The following is a 22,327-nucleotide window of genomic DNA, read 5'->3' as shown; positions in this document are numbered from 1 at the left end:
CACACTAAAAATGAATAGGAAGGTTTTTACACACATACTGTACACTTTCATGCAAGAGCTTTCAGTTGATGTTTTAAAGTATTTTGTCTATTTGTGTTTCGACTGCACTCCTCTGTGTGTATGTTTTCCTTGCGCCTTTGATAAACATCTTTGGCATCAAGCTGTTTATTGGCTCAGGGCGCTTGTAGCAATAATGATGCATGGAGAGGGATGTGGAATGGTTTGTACTCTGGGAGGCATGTCTTCTTTGGTCTTTTCTGAAGCTGCATGGAACTCAAGTAGAACATCTCAAAATCTGTGCGTCTCTGTGAGTGTTTCAGGTATGACTCAGACTCAAATGTAAGCGTATGCCGCGTATCCTAATTAGGGTTGTGGGAGTATGCTGGAGTTTATCCCGGCTTTATCCCGATTTCAGGTCAGATGCGGGGTACAAATACTAAACATCTACATTTTAATTTATTTACTTCAGGTATGCAATTGGATACTTCATGATATGATATTTAATTTTACAACATTTTATGTTACAACATGTACATACTGGGCGGCACGGTGGTCTAGGGGTTAGCGCACAGACCTCACAGCTAGGAGACCAGGGTTCAATCCCACCCTCGGGCATCTCTGTGTGGAGTTTGCATGTTCTCCCCGTGCATGCGTGGGTTTTCTCCGGGTACTCCGGTTTCCTCCCACATTCCAAAAACATGCTAGGTTAATTAGTGACTCCAAATTGTCCATAGGTATGAATGTGAGTGTGAATGGTTGTTTGTCTATATGTGCCCTGTGATTGGCTGGCGACCAGTCTAGGGTGTACCCCGCCTTATGCCCGAAGACAGCTGGGATAGGCTCCAGCACCCCCGCGACCCTCGTGAGGAAAAGCGGTAGAAAATGAATGAATGAATGAATGTACATACTGCCGTTTCATGTTACAATGTTTTGTGGTTTGTGACGCATATCCGAGCTGCTCAAATACTCAGACTATGTTGAACATGTGAATAGATCTGTACCTATGAAATGTATAGGGATGTCCCGGTTCACATTTTTTGGTTTCTGATCCGATTCTGATTTTATTAATTGACTTGCCGATCTGTTCTAGTACCGATAGAATACAGAATAAATACTCTTTTCATCTTTTTTTTTTCAATCAGAACCTTTGTATCTTCTGATTATTGATTCTTTGTATTACTGAAATGTATTTTTTGTATGGGGCGGCACGGTGGAAGAGTGGTTAGCGCGCAGACCTCACAGCTAGGAGACCAGGGTTCAATTCCACCCTCGGCCATCTCTGTGTGGAGTTTGCATGTTCTCCCCGTGCATGCGTGGGTTTTTCTTCGGGTACTCCGGTTTCCTCCCACATTCCAAAAACATGCTAGGTTAATTAGCGACTCCAATTTGTCCATAGGTATGAATGTGAGTGTGAATGGTTGTTTGTCTATATGTGCCCTGTGATTGGCTGGCGACCAGTTCAGGGTGTACGCCGCCTCTCGCCCGAAGACAGCTGGGATAGGCTCCAGCATCCCCAGCGACCCTTGTGAGGAAAAGCAGTAGAAAATGAATGAATTAATATTTTGTATGTTTTCTGTTTAGGTATGCGTTCTGACTTAAAGTACTTCGACTTAGAACGACATTGTAGGAATGGAACTCCGACGCAGACCAGGGACTGAATCCCCTTTCATTTGTTGGTATGTCCTGCACTTGTCCCAATGTTTATGTACTAATAAACCACAAATAAGAACAGCTAAAATGATGTAGCTGGAGTAAACCACATTTGCTTTTTTTTTGCTTTGGGGAAACTCGAGTTTATCTCACAAAAGTGTATATATTTGTGTGTGGTCTTGTTTTCCAGCGAACAGAGGAAATGGTCTGTGATGTTGTGGGACACACAGGTGTGTCAGAGTTAAAAGCATTGGGCCTCTGTGTCTGTGGCATGGGGGCCCTTGTGATAGTGCTGAAATGCGGCCCCGTTTAGCAGCCAAAGCTCTGAAATTAAAGAGGGTGGTGACAGTGAGCGTTAGGCAGGTCATCAAGACCTCAGCGCAAACAAGGCACAGAATGACAGGCCGAGATGGATGACTCCAGGTAACGTCTCTAGAACTGGTCTACTCTCACAGTTGAGACTCTTATGTTGGGAATGACATCATCAAGAAGACAATGACTAAATATAATCTCCATGTAGGTACAAAGATTTTGTAGGTTGTCATATAAAAAATATACACCGAACAACATTAATATTTAATACAGTAAACCTCGGATATATGGGATTCAATTGTTCCCACTGGTTTTGTCCGATATAAGCGAAATCCGTTATATGCGTATACCGGAAAATGTCCGTTTTACGCATATATCGGATTTATATCCGGTATATGCGTAAATCGGATTTTATCCGTTATAAAAAGGCACTTCCTTGACTATGTTTCCAATGTACCTGGACGCGCAGGCAACGCTGCAAACGCTGCAAATGACGTCGTATAGCGGCCTGTCACGATTCGGCGAATCGGAGCGCCACGATGCGGCCATCCGATATATGCGAGGGAAATTTAATGGAAATGCATTGGAACGGGACTGGAGATTTTGTCCGAAATAGGCGAAATCCGTTATAAAAAATCCGATATATGCAATGAATTTTTATTGGAAATGCATTACAGAAAAATCGGTTCTTTTTTATCTGTCCGTTGTGAGCGAATTTCCGATATATCCGAGTCCGGTATATCCGAGGTTTACTGTATGTGTTTTCTTTGGAAAAATAAATTTTCATTCATTCATTCATTTTCTACCACTTTTTCCTCATGAGGGTCGCGGGGGTGCTGGAGCCTATCCCAGCTGTCTTTTGGGCGAGAGGCGGGGTACACCCTGGACTGGTCGCCAGCCAATCACAGGGCACATATAGACAAACAACCATTCACACTCACATTCATACCTATGGATAATTTGGAGTCGCCAATTAACCTAGCATGTTTTTGGAATGTGGGAGGAAACCGGAGTACCCGGAGAAAACCCACGCATGCACGGGGAGAACATGCAAACTCCACACAGAGATAGCCGAGGGTGGAATTGAACCCTGGTCTCCTAGCTGTGAGGTCTGTGCGCTAACCACTCGAACGCAGTGCCGCCCAAGAAATTGTCAGAGAAAAAAAAATTCTGGCCAAAATTTGTCAATTCTTCTGGGTCACAATAGCTTAATCCACCGGATCCTCTCGACATTAATAACATATCAACAGTCATAGTACTAAAATCACCATGGCTTCACACAAGTGTATTCTATAATTCCTAACAACGAGGGTCTGAACATCTCATTCCTCCACCCTGGCTATTTCATTAAGTTTTCTTTACACATAGTCTGGAAAAGGAATGACTTTTTTCCTCTCTGTTGACTCATATGGATGCTTGGAGCTACAGAACCAGTGGTAGTGGATTCTTGTAATGGTCCCTGGGGACGTCAGGGTTGGCAAGGTCATTCTTCCTACTTGGTTGGCCACAAGCACACACACACACACTCACACTCACACACACACACAGGTCCTCATTGTTCAGTACAACCACTATCAACCTTCACGCCCGAGGCTATGAATCAACTGAAAGGAGAAAGAGAAGACAGAAAGTCAGAGAACGCTATTTAAAGTAGACAGGGGTGAGCAGGTCTCCGTCTCTGGTCAGATTTATTGAACTGGCAGTCGACCCCAACTGTCCTATGCTTGAGTGGGCCAGGTTGAAGGGTCACTAACACTAGTGTTGTATAAAAATGTTAATTGACTGGTAGTAGCCAGAAACAGGTCAACTGGAGGACAGTCAGAGAGCAGGTCATTATTTTTTGGGGCTTTGCGTGTCTTTTTGCAGGATAATATATGCTGTTATGTAAAAACATACAGCTTAAGTAGTCTGACTCCTTCTTATTATTAATGACAATGATTCAACGATAAATTATAATAAGATATGCACTGCAGTGCAGCAAACTTTTTGGAACACAAAAATTGGCGATGATAATAAGGTCATCACTTACCCTCGGCTCATAAACCAGGAACAAGCATAGAGAAAACACAATCTGTTTCCAATACTTCCTTGGCTCATTTCCTTTCAATGACTTGATTAAACATGACAGAAACACTCTGATCACGTCGTTGTGTGAAATGCTCAGTTTGATTTCTTCCCTCGGACATAACGAAATTCCACTCAGAACCGTCAAAAAGCTTCTCCTCCATGCTGACACAATGTGTTTCAATGACAGCTAAATTGATTGGATGATATAAGACAGGGGTCTCAAACACGCGGCCCGCGGGCCAAATGTGGCCCGCAGGACACTAGTTTGAGGCCCCCGCCTTGATATGAAAGTTTAATGTTAGTGCGGCCCGCGCAAGTTTGATATGGATGCTGTATGGTATCATGTACCCAGAAAAAATTATTACGTTTGATTAATGTTCATGTTAAAGGTTAAATAACTGTTAATAGTTATCCTCCCTATCCGTGTGGAAGTGGTAAGTTTTTGGCTATTTAAGTTCAAAGGAAATAACTTGAAGGCTACCGTTTAGGTCGCTAGCTCTCTAGTTTGCGAGTTAGCATGTGTCTCAAGACCCTGCAGTTGCGCAATATGTTGTAAATAAAAAAGGTATACGTAAATGTGACTATAGTCATATTTTGTCATGTCTACAGGGCTCTAATAATGCTTTGTTCATTTTAATCTGAAAAAAATAATTTGTCTACCCACCAACTATATGTGGTTTCTTACGTTTTTATTATTTGCTGTTTTATTATTATTATTATATTTATTTATTTATTACTGATTGATTGATTTTCTTTATTCTTGATTTGTTTATTTATTTTTCATCTTATTTTGTGTAGAAAAATAAAAAGTAAGATATTTGAGAACAGTGGAATGTTTTATCAGAGCTTTTCTTGTAGAAAATTGGAACCAAAGCAAAGTTTAAATTTTTTTTTTATTTTTAACAAATGCGTTTTTGTTTTTTTTTGGGAAAACCTGATGCGGCCCAGTCTCACCCAGACCCGAGCTCCAGTGGCCCCCAAGTAAATTGAGTTTGAGACCCCTGATATAAGATGTCAATGTGCGCCAGTTGAGCACGCACAGTGATTGAGACACGGACGATGAGAGCGAACCACAATCAAATCTGGCTATGTTTATTCCTATTAGTTAATAAGAGGACAAATATGCCATTCCTCGACTCTATTTTTCTTCTTCAGCAGCGCCACTCATCTCCCAAGTGGCTGTCTGATTGCTGCATCAGGACAAGCGCATTTGGACTGAGCTGATAATCACAATATTCATTTTCAGTGAACACAAACAGAACTGCATACAAAAGAGGAGGACGGAGAACTAAGATCTAATTCACATTCATTCTATCGGTGTGATTCTGTTTTGCATGAAACCAAAAAAAAGGTAAATTTTTCTTCCATATATTAGTCTAGGCTTCATTCAAATGGAAACCTGCTCACAAACACGTCCTTTGCTTGGAGGCAAAAACACACCAACAAATTTTAAGTGAAATAAAGAAAGGCAATTGCACAGAGGGACACCCCACACAGAAACATTGTAATTATTTTGGGCCAGATGCAAACATGCCCCGTGGTCTTGGGCCATCACACATTCTGTTATTTACTGCATTCAAGGGAGATGCTGTTTGTTTAACAACTGGACCTTGTTAACCCTGAGTCCATAAATCTGCTTTGACTATCCTTAAGCTTATGTAAACATGAAAAAATGTACTGTATTTATGATATTTTTTCAGCTTTTGGTCATTCAAAAGAATGGTGTACTTTTTTATCGAATGAGGGGGTTGTCCAATCTGCAGCGAGGACCACATAAAGACAAACTGAAGGATGCGTGTCCCATTGTGATACAATTTGTTAATTAAATCAGTGACAAAGCAAATTAGTGTCATATCTGATAAAATATTTTATGAATAATTAATTTTCAAAACAGGCTGCACAGTGATCTAGTGGTTAGCGCGCAGACCTCACAGCTAGGAGACCAGGGTTCAATTTGCATGTTCTCCCCGTGCATGTGTGGGTTTTTCTCCGGGTACTCCGGTTTCCTCCCACATTCCAAAAAACATGCTAGGTTAATTGGCGACTCCAAATTGTCCATAGGTATGAATGTGAGTGTGAATGGTTGTTTGTCTATATGTGCCCTGTGATTGGCTGGCGACCAGTCCAGGGTGTCTCGCCTGAAGACAGCTGGGATAGGCTCCAGCACCCCCGCGATCCGCAAGAGGATAAGCGGCAGAAAATGAATGAATGAATGAATGAATGAATGAAAACACACTGGACATATTTTGATCCAAAAGGAACAAAAAGTACCTTTTTGGCCACCGATCGGAATGGGCCGAGTTCCATGAAAAAGCACAGTATCAGCATACGGGGTTCGATCTACGCTTGTTCATGCATGGGTTTTCTCCGGGTACTCCGGTTTCCTCCCACATTCCAAAAACATGCTAGGTTAATTAGCGACTCCAAATTGTCCATATGTGAGTGTGAATGGTTGTTTGTCTATATGTGCCCTGTGATTGGCTGGCCACCAGTCCAGGGTGTACGCCGCCTCTCGCCCAAAGACAGCTGGGATAGGCTCCAGCATACCCGCAACCCTCGTGAGGATAAGCGGCATAAATTGATGGACGGATGGATGAAACTACTGGAGTCTTTTATTTAATCTGGATATAAGCCCAAAAAGTGACCCCATCCTTTTTTCCTGCCCTAGGTTATGCTTGCTTTCCGGAATCCACAAACTGGCTCATCCTTCATGGAAAAATGATCAGCCATGGAACCGCACAGCACCATCCTCGTAAATAAGGCAGAGGCAACGCTTGAGAGCTTGTCCTGACATGAGAAATCTGAATATTTGGGTATCTTCATCTGAGTCCTTTCACCTTCCACAAAGGATGATTCTTTTCTGGCATTTTCACTCTGCTTGTACTTTAGGGCAATTGGGGAAATCCTTCCTGACTTTGATTTGCAGCCCACTAATGGGAAATACAGCCATTTTCAGTAGTCTTCTTCTCTCTTGGCAGTGCTTTAACCCTTATGATACATTTCTCCGGCAACCACACACTGTGTAAACAGTTTACAATTGAATTCAGATCACATCTAGTACACTTTGACTACAAAAATATTGGATTTATAAATAATTGCGTAAATTCACGTCAGGTTTGGGACCACCTTGAGGTGAATGAGGTGCGTATCATGAGACACCTGACTTGAGAAACAAGACCGTGTCCACGAGAACAAGATGAGATTTTAACATAACTTTTAAAACAAGTACAAAGAAACAATGACTGGACAAATAAATAATAATAATGTAATAATAATGTAATAATAAATAAATAATAATTTATTAACCTAGTCACAAAACAATGTAGATGTGTTTTCAAATGTTTATTGTCCCACAAATTGACTCTAAATATTATTGTCAACATTCGTGACCAAATAAACCACTGTCCATGTTTGCCCGTCTCTGCTGGGGCCCCTCCAGCCGCATCAGCTGCCTTCTGAACTGCAGGTGCAGGCGACTCCCTCTTCTGTGGTTGTTTGTTCAAACAACCATTCACACTCACATCCATTTGTAGTTAAGCTTTGGTATTACAATCACAAAGTGCTTTTAGTTTCATTCACCATGTCTGGTCAATATAATTTACAACCTTACATTTTGGCTATACTTTTCATTTCGAGTATGCATTCTTCCCTATGCGTTCTCATTCCATGCACTTTATTCAAGTCAATTTTATTCAAGGCAGCGAGTCAGTCAGTGAACCCTGTTTACACAGCCTTACATCATCACTCAGTAAGTGACACAATGACAAGACTTCTTGTGCTGGCCCAGTTGGATGTAGCTGAACCCAAATAGTTGGACATGATGGATGACGTCTGATGTCTGAAGAGTGACAGCAACTGAAGGGAACGATCACATTTGAGCGCTTGAAGGAGGATTTGTGCAAGTAGTCGTCTCTGTTTATTAAACAAGAGTGTGGACGACTCGGGAGTGTGAGCAAAAAAAAAAAAAGATCTTCTGACTAAATTGATTAATTGATTATGACATTATCAGTTAATTTCTGTTAAAATGTATAGTGGCAAGTTTATATTAACTAAATTATTTAGCTCCTTTTAGGAAAAAGGATGCAGAGTATCGTTACAAACCCCTTCTTCTTCTTCTTCTGGAACACTGGAGGAATCTTCGTCACTGATGTTAGGAAGTTCTCCAAAACAAGTACTGTAATTTCAGCATAGTGAGCCACACAATGATATGTGCTGATTCAAGATCAGGATACTTGAAGCTGCTTTGGTTTTTTCTGTTGATCACATTCACATCAATAGCGTAGAAGTAGTAGTCACTTTCTTTGTATTGTCACCCTCACTCACCCTTCTGTTTTCTTTTCTCTTCTTTTCTATCGTCTCCTGCTCCGATCTGGCCGCTCCAAATTGGCATAATAAAAAAAAAATCTATGTAACATTTAAAGTGTAGCTTACACTTTTCCCTGGAAGACCAGATTTACGTATTATGTATTCATTTTTTCATTCATTTTCTACCACTTATCCTCACGAGGGTCGCGGAGAGTGCTGGAGCCTATCCCAATTGTCTTCGAGTGAGAGGCAAGGTACACCATGGACTCGCCGGCCAATGCACAAGAAAAACATGCAAACTCCACACAGAGATGGCCGAGGGTGGAATCGAACTCGGGTCTCCTAGCTGTTTGGCCAGTGCGCTAACCACTTAACCACCGTGGAGCCCCCTATACACAAGTTGTTGTACATAATTTTTGCCTCATTTCAGTGCATGATTCACCGTCAACTATATAGTTTTTTGATCTGGTTACTGCAGTTTACGTCAGCACCCTTGCTCAGAATTTAGTGTGTGGGCTCAGTTTTACAAATTATATTTAATAGCAAGTGAAAATGTGTGCGCATGATATGGCTTTTATACTGAATCTAGCGCTTTGATAAGCCTATTAATTTAAATGATGTATTATTATTTATTATTTCTTTAATTTAAATTCAAGTCTTTACTTAAATCACATTTTGATTGTTTTCAATTCATTCTGGTGGTGTATAAAGCCAAAATAAAAATCATAAAAGCTCTGCAGGGTGTTGCTTTAGATATTAAATGTTGCAGAAAAGGCATATTAGACATATGCAAAATTCATTGAAGGTTGGAATTTGTGAAGATGTGTTGTAGCATTATGAGCCCTGAACAAAACAAGCGAAGTACTCAAATATTCATTCCTTACTCAGTCACTCTGGTCTTGGGTAGTTTTTCATGTCTGTATAATGTAAACTGATTACATGCTTATTTTTCAGAGCACATATCGTATGTGGTAACAAGAATTAATCATCGCGTGGACTGTTTTCAGTCGTATGGGGAGAAAGAATCCTTGTGTTTGTGCATGCATGCATGTAAGATATGATGTTGATTTATCTCTACTTATCACTCTGTATGCAAGAAATATGAAACCAAGTCTTGTGTGTTTGTGTGCGTGTGTGTAATAGAGAGAGACCTGTGGTACAATATTTCTGCACCACTTAAAAGGATCAAATATCCAAAATCCATTCATCAAAGTCAGAAAACCTGACTATGATTGAACCCCTGTGAAGCTGTGTGTTTAACTGCATTTTAGGGATTTTTCAAGCAAGCAGTATTTTTTTTTTTTTTTTGCAAGTTGTGAAAGGTCAAACACAATTGTTTTGATTTTTGAAACAATTTGCCGGTACTATTTGCAAGTCAAAAATAGAAGAAACTAGGGATGAGTTTACCATCTGTATGTATTATTCAGCTATATGTGTACTGTGTAAGTTGTAGGAATCCTCCCCCTGAGGACTCTACGTGGGTTTCGAATGGAGGCTAAGGGAACCTTAAAGAACCAAATTATAGAATGAGAACCAGATTGTTTATTCCTGACAACAATACCTAATACAGACGTCCGGGCTTATCTGCAGTCCCTGTATACCTACAAGTAAGCGGGTCTGATTACAGCGCAGCTGCAAAAAAAGTGGTTAGCGTGCAGGCCACACAGCTAGAAGACCCGAGTTCAATTCCACCGTCAGCCATCTCTGTGTGGAGTTTGCATGTTCTCCCCGTGCATGCGTGGGTTTTCTCCGGGTACTCCGGTTTCTTCCCACATTCCAAAAACATGCTAGGTTAATTGGCGACTCCAAATTGTCCATAGGTATGAATGTGAGTGTGAATGGTTGTTTGTCTATATGTGCCCTGTGATTGGCTGGCGACCAGTCCAGGGTGTACCCCGCCTCTTGCCCAAAGACAGCTGGGATAGGCTCCAGCACCAAGGAAAAGTGGTAGAAAATGAATGAATTAATGAATAATACCAAAGAGGCTACACGGCGGACGAGTGGTTAGCGTGCAGGCCACACAGCTAGGAGACCCAAGTTCAATTCCACCCTCGGCCATCTGTGTGTGGAGTTTGCATGTTCTCCTTGTGCACGCGAGGGTTTTTTCTGGGTACTCTGGTTTCCTCCCACATTCCAAAAACATGCTAGGTTAATTGGCGACTCCAAATTGTCCATAGGTATGAATGTGAGTGTGAATGGTTGTTTGTCTATATGTGCCCTGTGATTGCCTGGCCACTAGTCCAGGGTGTACCTCGCCTCTTGTTCAAAGACAGCTGGGATAGGCTAATGTGGCTAATGAGGCATAATGTTTGTCTGAGTTTGGTCAAAGTACAGTTTTGGATGCAGCAAAATGCATTTGATATTTTGACTTCAACAATCTAGGCATCTAAAACGTAAGCTCCATCATTTTGTATTATTTATTTAATTGTACTTGTCACAAACTTTTTCATATCACAAAATAATTATGGGCAAACGGGCAATGAAATTGACATCAGATCGCATGTTATACACAACAAGGAATTGACACAGACAGCTGGGTACTGCTGCTGTGTATATCCTTGCTTGCAGCCTCGCCTTGCCTCACTGAGACAAAGAGATTGAATGACTGACAGTTCGAAACAACGCACCCGGGTGTTGAAACAGAGTGAAACCTCTTGTCATGCAGTTTGTTTGGTAGATAGAGACAACGAAAACAAACATGCATGACGATATATTGAGGCAGACTACATTATCAACTTTTTCATTTGTTGTCTAATGAATAGATTTATTATCTCCATAATAACTGTGTATGTGCTTTGTTTTACCCCACATAACTGCAGTTGACAGCAACAGCCGGGTAGGGACAAAAAGAAAAGCACCAATTATCACCATTAAGTCCCAGTTGGCTGCTCATTGACGGCACACTCACCAGATATCGAACAAAACATTGTCACAAACCTTCTGTCGGTGGCTGCTTTCCCTCATTGAAAGTGTGAGAGAAACATAATAAAGTAGAACTAAACTCGAATAGAATTAAAATAGAAATGCCCGATACTATCGGCTAGCACTAATTATTGGCCTGATAAAGTGAAAGAACTTCACATTAAAACAATGCACAATTTTTACCCTTGCAACTCACGTCGAGCCAAATTCATGGAGGGGGGTCTTTTGCAAATGCTCTATTTTACTTTTTATGTCTTTCAATACACTCATTGACATCAAAATAGAAATGGTCTTATTCATGGGTGGGCAAACTTTTTGATTCGCGGGCCGCATTGATTTAGGGAGATAGCCAACGAAATGTTGTAGCCTGGCTCCCGCATAATAATAAATAAGAATAATAATAATGTGGAGAATAAATAGATGACATCAAATATGAACAATGTACAGTGTAAACAGTAATTTGCACAAATTTAAATAATTTAGAATTATCTGAAATAAATTAAGAAAGAAAGATAATGTTGATTAAATCGTGCTGAAAATGCCAAAAAATCACAGAACACAGGTGGGCACGGGTGGACTATATATTTTACACATATAATTCTAACAGTCCATCTGGAATTATTGTATCTATAAAAGTGTCATGCAATCTGCTATATGTGCTTGTGTCCCTTTTTTCAGGAGCACTTTGTAAACAAACCAAATAACTAAATTGATATTAAAAAAAAAAAGCTACGTCGACCATCAAAAGGTTGGCTCAAGCCATGACGCCAGGTTGTACGTTTAAAGTAAATACTTTGAAAAAACCGGGGGGCCGTATTCAAACACTTGGCGGGCCAGATGTGGCCCCCGGGCCCTAGTTTGCCCACCTCTGGTCTTATTTCTACAATGTAACCTTCATAAAGATTTGAAGAATGCTGTGAAATTTCTGTGTTTATTGGGAAAATTCCATATTCACAAATTCAGAGTCATGTTATGCAAGCCAAATATTCACCAGTTGTCTTCTGAACTGAAGATGATGGATGGATGGATGGATGGATGGATGGATGGATAGATGGATGGTTGGATGGATAGATGGATGGATGGTTGCATGGATGGATGGATGCTGTGAAATTTCTGTGTTTATTAGGAAAATTCCATATTCACAAATTCAGAGTCATGTTATGCAAGCCAAATATCCACCAGTTTTCTTCTGATCTGAAGATGATGGATGGACGGATGGATGGATGGATGGTTGGATGGATGGATGGATGGATGCTGTGAAATTTCTGTGTTTATTAGGAAAATTCCATATTCACAAATTCAGAGTCATGTTATGCAAGCCAAATATTCCCCAGTTTTCTTCTGAACTGAAGATGATGGATGGATGGATGGATGGTTGGATGGATGGATCGATCAGTGGTACAAAAAGGATATGAGTATATTACAGGACCTTGACTTATCGAGAACATAACATGGATTCTGAATTGACGCTAAGTCGGAAAAAAAAGGAAAAAAGATCTGGCTCAGAGAGAAAATAAATTCACTGGACCAAAGTTATTATGGCAGTCAACTGCTAATAACATCATGTCGTCATTTCACAGCCAGCAATCATCTCACAGGTGACCGCTACGCAAATTAGCACCATTCTGTTATGTGTGTAGAGAGACACCTGGTACTAACTGAGTCTGTAACATGACTCATAAGAATTATTGGATGGATGAAACAGGATTATAATAAACATCTGTCTCTGTTGGCTCATTAATATGTGGGAGCTAACGAACCGTCCAGGGATGAGTTGGAGGTGAGCGTTTTTTGGTTGAGAAGAGAAATACAATGTGTTAGCTGGGACTCTGGGAACAGATTTTAACTCTCTTTGATTTGGTTTGAAACCTGGAAAAAAACATATTTCTCTCATAGGGCCGCATATTGAAAAATGAAAGAATGCAATTGGGCACTTTGAGGTGTTGTGAAACAAACATGTAGATATGCTAAGACCTAATATTTCAAGGGGAAAAAATGAATCCTGGCTTTGTGACACAGATGAAAACACAAATTTGCAAATTTTCTTCTCATAGTACTTGAAACACTTATGCGAGGACTACGTTAAAAAGGCATAGCATTTCAGTATGTGGAATCAAAAATAAAATAAAATAAAATAAAATAAAATAAAATAAAATAAAATAAAATAAAATAAAATAAAATAAAATAAAATAAAATAAAATAAAATAAAATAAAATAAAATAAAATAAAATAAAATAAAATAAAAATAAATGACCTTATTTTTCCACTTAAAATTACAGGTTTATTCAGAATCAGAATCACCTTTATTGTCATTGTATTGCATACAACGAAATTTGAGTGCAACTCCAAGGCGCATTTTGTAGAAGGTAAAAATAAGAATAAGGAAAAGGATAAAAATAAAACAAGGAATAACAATATAAATATAAATGTGTCAGGTCCTGTTCAAAATAAGTGTAAATATATGTATATCAATAAGTGTAAATATAGGTACATTATTATTGTAAAATTGAAATTTAATTGCCGTTAGAATACGATTGGTTTCTTTTAATATTTTAACTTTATTCTTGTAAAATTCCAGCTGTTTGTTACTTGCCATAATAGCCACAATGGCAAGTAACAGACTATAGTATATTGGGATACAATTTATATATTTTTATTAATTATAATTATAATTATTATATAATTATAATTAATAATGAATACTTATATATAATTATATATAAACTAGTCTTTTATTTTATATTTATATATATATATATATATATATATATATTTATATTTAAAAATACATATATTTTTATATTTTTATATATTTATATTTTATTTTATTTATGATTATATATAAACAAGTGCATAATCCTCAGTAAATGTTTCCATCTATTTTCTACTGCTTGTCCTCCTGGAAGATGGAGCCTATCCCAGCTAACTTTAGGCAGAAAGTGGACCATACCTGGAAACCCAATAACAGGGCAAATAGAGGCAAGCAAACATCCATACTGTCACTGAGCTGCCTGTAGCTGAAATCAACACTAAAAAATATATTTTTATAAATTTGAATTTATTCAAATGTTGTTATTAAATTGGTATAGGTACTTCCTTCTTTAGAAGACAGAGTAACAATGAGTTGTATGGATCTTAAGCACTCTGCAGAGACTTTGCAGTCTTCCTCTGCATCTTACAGTTCTTACTTTTACCACAAGGTGTCGATATTGTGCTGCAAGAAGGTCCCCAGCAGAGTCTCTTGGTTGTCTGGTCACAAGGGGCCACATCAGCACTCAGGAAGCAGCAACCTAAAATACCCCTGGATGATAGTCATTTCCTTTTCCTCCACCCGCTCCCCCAAACCTTAGCCCTTCCTTTTTATGCATACGCACATGTAAGTCGGTCACATTTACAAATTACTCTGCCTTTGCCAGCTCTCATTATTCCCTGTTTAAACTCAATCCAGTCTAGCAGCTGCTTTGCTTTGCATTGCTTTGCTTTGTGTTCTCTTTAAATGTGATGAACATCAATGTAGAAATTTGGGCTGATTCTGGGCATGCCCCCTGCAGACATGCATTCATATGAGACTCCTACACATGTAGATATGCTAAGACCTAATATTTCAAGGGAAAAAAAATAATCCTGGCTTTGTGACACAGATGAAAACACAAATTTGCAAATTTTCTTCTCATAATACTTATATACTAACACTTATATGCGAGGACTACGTTAAAAAGGCATAGCATTTCAGTATGTAGAATCAAAAATAAAATAAAATAAAATAAAATAAAATAAAATAAAATAAAATAAAATAAAATAAAATAAAATAAAATAAAATAAAATAAAATAAAATATTAGGAAAGCAGAAAGTGAACAAATGTAACAGTTGCGGATACAGTGCACGAGACCTGCAAGATGAGTACAGATTTGAAAAAAAAAAACAAGTGATCAACACTCAACCCCACGCTCTCTCCGCTCTAAGACCACCAGGAACAGACGGAGGTCCCAGTACGACTCAAAACAAAGTGATTGTGTTATTACATCAGCACATGACCGGTGTTTGTTAGCTGTAGTGCTGTGGTCCTTGTATGTGAGGGGGAGTGAAGAGCGAGTCTGGATGTACTTTGCATTCAAATGATTTTGCCCGAGTTTTGCATCTTTATGCACAATTTCTTTGTGCATTTGTAATGTGGACTACAGTTCCTCTTTCTTTTGATGAATTTTCTGCTCCGTGGGAGTGTTTCAAGTACTGTGCAGGTGACACAATTACACAAAACCGTAATACACAAACATCACATTTCACAATGCACAATGCTTTGATTCTCCTCTGCATGAAAGGCCTTTATGAATTCATTAAAAAATGTGATGCTGTTCTTTTCAGTCCGAGTACATCCTCTATCTTAAAAGTGGGATTCAAGGAAGGTCACAGCCACAGGACGTTTGGATGTGTGTGACATTATTATGTGTGTTTATGCACAACCAGCCTTTAACTATGAGCAGGACTTGATGAATGAGCGCACAGGACAATTTAATTTAGGACAAAGCCATCACATCTTTGTGAGAAAACACAGTGCTTATGAGGCGATGTGAGTGATGACTACAGCTAAGTAGAAGCGTCGGTATTATTCACCTTAGCGCTTTCTTCCTCGGGCACTGCAGCAGTTGGAGTTATCTTTACTGTCATTAGTCAACCGGGAAACAGGGGCGATTATTGTCATGAAAACAACCTCATCTTGGATAATGGAGATGAGATATGGGATTCTAAGGATGCCGTTTCTTGGAGAAGAATGTTCTCTGGATGAGCTAAGATGTAATTCCATTAGTTTATACCTCAGATGAAACAAGGCAATTTCTGCTACAGATATAAAAAGGCTTGTATCAGCAGTGTGTGGACAAAATTTCCCCAAAGTGGATAGGGTGGGGTGTGGAGTGGGAGAGGAAAGTGAGATAGAAAGCATTTTCAGTGTGTCAGGCCTAACTCTTGATTATGATTTCATATTAGTGTATCTCTACGCCAACTCGCTTGGAATTCTGCCACTTAGCTCGGCTCTTTTCTCTTCCCCCAAATCCTTTTTCCCAAATCATAGCTGAGCCCCATCCCGCTCAACGTTGCTCCCCCCCCCCACCCCTTTCTCCTCCCAATTGCATCCGGTTGGTGTCCACATCTTGACAGCTCATAAGGCAAAGCAGCATATCAAAGCAGACTGCGCCTTGGTAGCCCCTAACCAAGCATCCTTTGCTTCAAATTGCTTCCTGTGGAGAGACAGAAACAAGATAAGAAGGCAGAAAGAAAGGATGATGAGGAGGAAACAGGGTCATGCCAAACAGTTTTCTGCATAACTTTCACTACTGTGGCTAATAAGAATTTTTGTAATTTGTCCCCATTGGCAGAACATGCACAGTCTTGATCATGCAAAAATGTATGATTTTGTGCATGTGCAGGTATTAATAAAACAGCGTCACTATTGTTTAATTGAAATTAATTATTTTTGGTAGACAGCTGAATTCATGGTTCCATTCATCACAACAAGTCTTCCAGGTCCTGAAGCAGCAAAACAGGCCTGGACCATCACACTACCACCACCATATTTTACCATATTTTATTGGCAGAACATGCGCAGTCTTGATCATGCACAAATGTATGATTTTGTGCATGTGCAGGTATTAATAAAACAGCATCACTATTGTTTAATTGAAATTAATTATTTTTTGGTAGACAGCTGAATTCATGGTTCCATTCATCACAGTAAGTCTTCCAGGTCCTGAAGCAGCAAAATAGGCCCGGACCATCACACTACCACCACCATATTTTACCATATTTTATTGGCAGAACATGCGCAGTCTTGAACATGCACAAATATATGATTTTGTGCATGTGCAGGTATTAATAAAACAGCATCACTGTTGTTTAATTGAAATTAATTATTTTTGGTAGACAGCTGAATTCATGGTTCCATTCATCACAGCAAGTCTTCCACATCCTGAAGCAGCAAAACAGGCCCGGACCATCACACTACCACAACCATATTTTACCATATTTTATTGGCAGAACATGCACAAATGTATGATTTTGTGCATGTACAGGTATTAATAAAACAGCATCACTATTGTTTAATTGAAATTAATTATTTTTAGTAGACAGCTGAATTCATGATTCCATTCATCACAGCAAGTCTTCCAGGCCCAGACCATCACACTACCACCACCATATTTTACTGCTGGTATTATGTTCTTTTTTCTGAAATGCAGATGTAATAGGACACACACATTCCAAATAGTTAGTTATTAGTTAGTTAAATAGTTATCAAGATGTTTTCTGGCAATATTGAGACACGCGTTAATGTTTTTGTTCAGCAGTGGTAAGCCCATAAAGACCTGACTCTTCCCTTTGGATGTTCCACAATGTTATATTGAGTTTTCTTGAAGTAGATGTAATGGATTTTGCTTATTTTTAGCCTTTCTTCACGGTTGTTTGCATCGCATTGCAATCACAGAAGTAGACAGTGATCATAAAATTTAAAAGTTTTTCAAATTGTACTAAAAAATGAAAAACAGCAAAATATTTTAATTATATCGCTGGACTCTACAGTATGGGTGAAACCATTACTCGAATAATTTGAGTAACTCGATTACAAAAAATAGTCAAGGATCTTTTTCTCCCTCAAGTAATCGCTTACATCACCAACATACTAACGCCACCCACACAGACGACAAAGAAAGAAATGGAGATTTGGAGGCAGCAAAGCATCGAAAAAATATGGAAAACAAAATGTAAAAAACAGACGGAAAATGCAAGCTGCGCACAGTCAGGCATACTATCTGTTGTAAAGGAGCATTTACATGCTGCAACAACATGTTATGAGTTGCATCATCTCCTCCCGAATGGAGCAGAAGATTCAAAGTAAACTTAAAGTCTGTGAGATTAAGTTTAATGTAATTTTATAAGGATATCTTTCTCTTAATTATGACTATGACTGTCGAATGTGTGACAATTTATTACGATGGTATGCCTATACCCCTGGTATGCCAGCTGAGCCTATCCCAGCTGTCATCCGGCAAGAAGCGGGGTATACCCTGGACTGGTGGCCAGCCAATCACAGGGCACATATAGACAAACAACCATTCACACTCACATTCATACCTATGGACAATTTGGAGTGGCCAATTAACCTAGCATGTTTTTGGAATGTGGGAGGAAGCCGGAGTAAACCCAAGCATGCACGGGGAGAACATGCAAACTCCACATGGAGCTGTGGAATCGAACTCGGGTCTCCCAGCTGTGTGTCCTGCGCGCTAACCACTCTACACCATGAAAATTAAACATTGTTAGCTAGCTCATATTAACTTGTTTTCTCACGTTATAATACATTGTTAGCTAGCTCATATTAACTTGTTTTCTCATGTCATAATACATTGTTAGCTAGCTCATATTGACTTGTTTTCTCATGTTATAATACATTGTTAGCTAGCTCATATTGACTCGTTTTCTCATGTTATAATACATTGTTAGCTAGCTCATATTGACTTGTTTTCTCATGTTATAATACATTGTTAGCTAGCTCATATTAACTTGTTTTCTCATGTTATAATACATTGTTAGCTAGCTCATGTTAACTTGTTTTCTCATGTTATAATACATTGTTAGCTAGCTCATATTAACTTGTTTTCTCATGTTATAATACATTGTTAGCTAGCTCATGTTAACTTGTTTTCTCACGTTATAATACATTGTTAGCTAGCTCATATTGACTCGTTTTCTCATGTTATAATACATTGTTAGCTAGCTCATGTTAACTTGTTTTCTCATGTTATAATACATTGTTAGCTAGCTCATATTAAGTTGTTTTCTCATGTTATAATACATTGTTAGCTAGCTCATATTAAGTTGTTTTCTCATGTTATAATACATTGTTAGCTAGCTCATATTAAGTTGTTTTCTCATGTTATAATACATTGTTAGCTAGCTCATGTTAACTTGTTTTCTCATGTCATAATACATTGTTAGCTAGCTCATGTTAACTTGTTTTCTCATGTTATAATACATTGTTAGCTAGCTCATATTGACTCGTTTTCTCATGTTATAATACATTGTTAGCTAGCTCATGTTAACTTATTTTCTTATGTCATAATACATTGTTAGCTAGCTCATATTAAGTTGTTTTCTCATGTTATAATACATTGTTAGCTAGCTCATATTAAGTTGTTTTCTCATGTTATAATACATTGTTAGCTAGCTCATATTAAGTTGTTTTCTCATGTTATAATACATTGTTAGCTAGCTCATATTAAGTTGTTTTCTCATGTTATAATACATTGTTAGCTAGCTCATATTAAGTTGTTTTCTCATGTTATAATACATTGTTAGCTAGCTCATGTTAACTTGTTTTCTCATGTCATAATACATTGTTAGCTAGCTCATAGTGATTTGTTTTCTCATGTTATAATACATTGTTAGCTAGCTCATAGTGATTTGTTTTCTCATGTTATAATACATTGTTAGCTAGCTCATATTAAACTTGTTTTCTCATGTTATAATACATTGTTAGCTAGCTCATATTGACTCGTTTTCTCATGTTATAATACATTGTTAGCTAGCTCATATTGACTCGTTTTCTCATGTTACAATACATTGTTAGCTTGCTCATGTTAACTTGTTTTCTAATGTCATAATACATTGTTAGCTAGCTCATATTAACTTGTTTTCTCATGTCATAATACATTGTTAGCTAGCTCATGTTAACTTGTTTTCTCATGTTATAATACATTGTTAGCTAGCTCATATTAAGTTGTTTTCTCATGTTATAATAAATTGTTAGCTAGCTCATATTAAGTTGTTTTCTCATGTTATAATACATTGTTAGCTAGCTCATGTTAACTTGTTTTCTCATCTTATAATACATTGTTAGCTAGCTCATGTTAACTTGTTTTCTCATGTTATAATACATTGTTAGCTTGCTAATGTTAACTTGTTTTCTCATGTTATAATACATTGTTAGCTAGCTCATATTAACTTGTTTTCTCATGTTACAATACATTGTTAGCTAGCTCATATTGACTCGTTTTCTCATGTTATAATACATTGTTAGCTAGCTCATGTTAACTTGTTTTCTCATGTCATAATACATTGTTAGCTAGCTCATATTAACTTGTTTTCTCATGTTATAATACATTGTTAGCTAGTTCATATTAACTTGTTTTCTCACGTTATAGTACATTGTTAGCTAGCTCATATTAACTTGTTTTCTCATGTCATAATACATTGTTAGATAGCTTATATTAACTTGTTTTCTCATGTTATAATACATTGTTAGCTAGCTCATATTAACTTGTTTTCTCATGTTATAATGCACAGTATTCATGTTTCACATAAGGATTGTGAATGATGGGGAAAATTCCCCCAAAAAGTGCAGTTCCCTTGTGTGACACTGCATATATTATGTATATATTATGTATATATTATGTATATCATGTCTTCCAGTATTTTTCCATCAGTAATATGAAACTGTTGCTTTGTGAGTGTTCTATGAGAATTAGCGGTTAGACTAATTAGACTAACTAAAAGTCTATTAGCTCAAAATCTATTAGCTCAGTTAATACACTATGCCACAATGAAAATGCGAGGTCGTACATGTAAATAATCCTATAATGGACCCCATGGGTCTTTTTACTACACATTGTTAAAAAAAATCACATCCTTGGTGCGTTTTAATCATGTTAGTCAGTAATCATGACATTCAAAAATCACCCATAGGACACAAAAAGAACAGAGATTTCCAAAACTTGTTGAAAGGTTATACCACCATGCCACTGAAGATCCTCTTCACTCAGCTGTCACCGTCTGAAGGTTGGGATGAGAGGCATCAGCATTGCTCCGGACAGGTGCAATGAATAGATATATATCACAGCAGCACAAATATTTCAAATATTATTTATTGAAGTCGACTCATGCACACGATAGCGTTGTGATTTTCCCACTTTTGAAATCCTCAACTCTGAAATTGATATTCTTGTCACGGCTGCATAGTCAAACTCAGTTGGCACTGCAAGCCGATGCATAAATGAAGTTGCTGCAGGGAGCAAGCGAGAGCACAGAGCTCTCTGTCTGTCATTCACTTGTTGAATCAATCAAAAAAGTTGAAACGACTCATGGCGTGTTGCTGCCGGAGAACAAATTACAGTTGAGCTCACTGCCCCACCTACCGCTTTGTGGTAGGGTCCAGAGGGTCCATTGACCGTTTCTACTCTAACAGTCTTCATGTTAACCACTGCTAAAAAAAAACAACAACACAATATTGTAGGAATGCAGACTAGTTTATTTTTGTCATTGCATTGCATGGTTGACTGCAATGCCTCCTTTGTCAAAAGCAGTCCTAGCAATTTGAGGGATAACCTCGCCTCTTCCACGCTTGAAGTGGTCCTGCTTCACAAAATGACTAAAATCTGTGTCTAATGATCTGATTAGTGATGGCAATGAGAGTAAATGCATGATGTATAATTGTTGTTTTATCTCTGCTGGTAATGACTACACTGTGGCTTCTTGTCCCGTAATGATGACCACTGACCTTAGTGGTTCAGGATGTGGTTCTGGTTATTTCTGAATAGAATACTCTGCTAATTTAGCTGTTCGCCGACAAAAGGGCTTTTGGAGAAAGCATTATACTGTAGCACCTCTGTTTTTTACTATTAATGCATTCTAAAATGTCACATGAAAAGCGCAATGTATGAAAACCAAAGCAATTTTTCACATAGAAAATGATATAAATCCAATCAATCCATTTCAGAAACCCTTGAAAATATTAAGAAAAAGTTTAATTTTATAGAAAATAATTGTAGTTTTACATGCTTAACCTTCCTCTTGTGTTAGCTTTCTGGTATCACCTCTTATGTTAAAGGGTCGATGTATTAAAATCAGCTATAAAATACACTAAAAATAATAAGTTACCATCAAATTTGCTTCTCATGTTTTGGTTACCTTCTTAGGCTTCCTCATTAATGAAAATATTGCTTTTAATATTTTTGATGTGGGCATGTAGGCCTTTTTTTGTCACTATACCCCTCCAAAAATGGTAAAATGAACCTCAAAAGAATC

This window comes from Doryrhamphus excisus, chromosome 4 (assembly GCF_030265055.1).
Source record: "Doryrhamphus excisus isolate RoL2022-K1 chromosome 4, RoL_Dexc_1.0, whole genome shotgun sequence".
Taxonomy (NCBI): Eukaryota; Metazoa; Chordata; class Actinopteri; order Syngnathiformes; family Syngnathidae; genus Doryrhamphus; species Doryrhamphus excisus.
This window is presented reverse-complemented; position numbering follows the sequence as displayed.